Raw genomic sequence first — 3,690 nt, 5'->3', positions numbered from 1 at the left:
TTTAAGAGAGAGAGAGAGGGAGAGAAGGAGGGAGGAAAGGAGGGGGAGAGAGAGAGAGAGAGAGAGAGAGAGAGAGAGAGAGAGAGAGAGACTGATGAGCCTTGGTGGGGGTGGGAGTGGTGACAGTGCAGTGGAAGGGGGACAGAGAGTAGATAGTAAACTACAGTCCTTGGAACCCCATTTCATCACTGGGTCCTAAAATAATCAACTCAGGAAAGGTCCTTTTTATCATTGGTGAAATGGGAAAAAGATGATTTAAAGGAGATGGTCCCCTTCACAGCATGAAGAACTTTAGGTCTTCATGTACACAGATATGCATACCTTATAAAATTCCTGGTAGAAGGGAATGGAAGCTTTGCCAATCTCCTTAGCTGCCTTGTCCTGACAATTATTGAGATGCTGGGTCTGTCCCTAAAATCCAATTTTTCTCTTGTCTTCCTGGATGATAGAGTCAGGGCAGCTTTCACTACAGCCTTGGGAGAAGGAAATAGAAAAGGGGGGGGGGAGGCATTCTTCTTATCAGAATTTACATTCTCTACCAGAAGGAAATTTAAAAAAATAGGATGGAGATGGTGAGATGCAAATCTCTTCGTTGTTGTCAGGTGAATTGTACTAGAAATCAAGCTCCCAAACCCGGCTACCCAGCAACTCACTGGGTGACCTTGGTTAAGAGACTTCCCCTTTGAATCCTTGGGGTTTCACTTTTTCTTTCTATGAAATGTCAGTAATGATAACAGCATTACCTATCCCACCAGCTTATGAGAAAAATCAGATAAGTGAATGTTTACAAAAGGGCTTTCCAAAGCACAAGATAAAATGACTGTCATTATCATTGTTCTAATGATTATTTTGGATATTGAAATAGGGTAATAGGGTAGGCATCAAGGATAAGTACCCAAATCTTGCAGGTACCTATTGTGACTTTTTTAATGGTGATATGGAACTTCTTTAGCATCAGCCTAACTCAGTTGACACTGATAGATGGCGTGCCTTCTAGGGTACAATTATTACTGATATGCCCCCCTATCATAGTTAAATGTAAATGGCTGAGTCACACCAGATAGGACCATCCCAGTGAGCTTATATGAATGAGCAAATGAATTTCTAAGCCAGTTGCCAATATATTCTTCTAGCAGTGAAGATCTAATCTAGGGAGGGAAATTGAAAACTGTACATTATCATCAAGAGAGACATATGTCCTCCCTTCTAGGACAAGCAATATTTTCAATCAGTTGAGAAAGAGGCCAACCTTATTTCACTTTTTTTTACTCCCTGTGTCTTTCTCCCAGGAAGACCGGGCATTAGTCCGAAAATGCTGGTGAATAAGGTTTGAGTGTTTAATTGCAAAGCCACCGTCACCATTTTCATGAATTGACTCCGTTTTCTCATCCGTAAAATGATGAGGTTAGACCAGATGATCTCAAAGGTCTCCTTTGGCTCTAACATTTTATAACCATATAACTCTATTGACTCTCCGCTCAGCTAAGCATCAGGAAAAGATCTTAGAAGGCGCTGATGAATGTTACAGAGCATAACGAATTGAGCCGGGCCCTCAGAGGGATAAGCCAATGTGCTAAACAAGGCTGGGGTAGACCTATGATCCATCCAGCCCAAGCATCTATCTCTCTGACATTGAAACCAAGCAAAGGGTTATGAATGAATGCGCACCAAAATATGCCTCACTTCTCTTAATACTATGAAATGAACCTGTCATTCTCAAATTCAGCTAAACCATCCTGACACTGTTTATATTTTCAACTTAATTTACTTTTCATTTTCCATTGGAAATTCTCTTTCTTTCAGACTTTAAATGATGCTCCCTAGTTCTAAAGCACTGTGTTTGAATCTAATTCCTACAACTTGTACATCTATCCATAGCTTGATTTCCTTCAGCTACAGAGCTCTAAGACACTCTTCTACCTTTCTTGAAGACCTTGGCTCCATCAAGTTAAGTCTTCCTTTCTCCCACCTTTCCTGCAGTCAACCTTGGTGATGTCAACATCTACAATAGACAATCTATATTATGTCCCAACCTAGAAACTCCTCAATGACTCCAACTCTCACTCCTTCCTCTCTACCACACCTCAGCTAATCAACAATACAGACAGGTCCCAAATTAGTACAAATAATGAATCCCCTGAAATGGTGGCATTATCAAATTCTCGCTCTATATTTCCATTGGACTGGAATCAATTGCCATATTTTACATAATCATAACCTCAAATAGTGTGAATTAGAATATATGCAACCACTTAAGGGGATTTATTATTCACATTAAGGGACCTACTTGGAGAGCCATGCATTGGATATTATGAAAAATTGAGACAGTCCTCTAAGATCTAATTCAGAATGCTTCTTCTCTAATTAAAATCTCTTTACCTGTCATTTCTCACACATCTATGTCTACTATGAACCTACTCATCCCTTATTATGATTTCTGGTGTCTCATCCCCTCTGTATTCTCTCAGTCCATTAGTCTCCCTCTACCTTTATTTTTCTCTGTACCCTCCCTGGATGCCCTAGTCAGCCATTTCAATGATGCTTTCTCTGGTATTCTAGAAACACTTGTCCCTTTGACCTTTAGACATGTCTGTTTATCTCTCTGGTCTTCATATACATGACTACCCTCCATGCCCTCAGTCTACTGTCCTAGTCTATTTACTATACCTCACACACAATGCCTTATCTCCCATCTTTGTACCTTTCCATTGGCTGTGCCTTAAACCAAGGACACTCTTTCTCTTCACCTCTACCTGTTAGAATGCCTGCCTTCCTTTAAGGATCACAACTCAAGTTCAATCTTCTATCAGCCAGTAAGTTAATCAACAAGCATTTATTAAGCCTACCATATTCCAGGCATTGTGAAAGAGCCCAATAACCAAGTAACTTTACTCCCTTAGTCAAAAAACTCCCAAAGCACCCCATTACCTACCATGTAAAGTCTGAATTCCTTACCTAAGAATTCAAAGCCTTCTACATCAATTCCTCAGGTTTATTACAGTCCCATATTTCCTCTACTCTCCATTATAATCCCAATGCTAAAGACAATCAAGACTTCCCATGATTCTCTGAACTTGTGATGTCCTTACTTTGCTTATGCTGTTTACTCTCCTGGGAACCCCTTCTCTACATGACCAATTATCAAAATCTATGCCATTCTTTGAAGTCTAGCTCATGTCATATTTCCCATTTATCTTTCTAGATCTTCCAAGCCAGAAGTAACTTCTCCCTCTGCCATCATATAACACTTAGCCTTTGACTTCCATATGGTTCTTGTCACCCACCATCATATTGTAGTTGCTTGTTTACGCATGCTATCCTTCCTAAAGTGAAAGACAAAGACTGTGTCTATTATTTCCATTACTCGCAGTATCTTGAAGGAGATCAATAAATAATTTTCAACTGAAAGTTGTTCACTTTATTCATGTCTTTCCTTGACAACCATCTCCCCACCTTAAGCTATATGCCTCAAATTTGAGAATCAAAGACTAAGCTTGTCCCACCTGCACCCTTAATGTCTGTGCGTTCTATTTCTAGCCTTGGGTGATACAGACATTAAAAAAATAAACTGACCTCAGCCATGTGCATTGCATGTCATAAGGAATGCTAAGGTTTTAAAGGCACAGGTAGGAAATCTGGTATGATTATGCAGGTCCCTATGTAGCCTCTACTCCCAACATTCCATTTTGA

This window comes from Petaurus breviceps, unplaced genomic scaffold (assembly GCF_028583685.1).
Source record: "Petaurus breviceps papuanus isolate PSGF00001 unplaced genomic scaffold, PetGlider_PUasm1.0 220, whole genome shotgun sequence".
Lineage (NCBI taxonomy): Eukaryota > Metazoa > Chordata > Mammalia > Diprotodontia > Petauridae > Petaurus > Petaurus breviceps.
Note: the sequence above shows the minus strand (reverse complement) of the source record.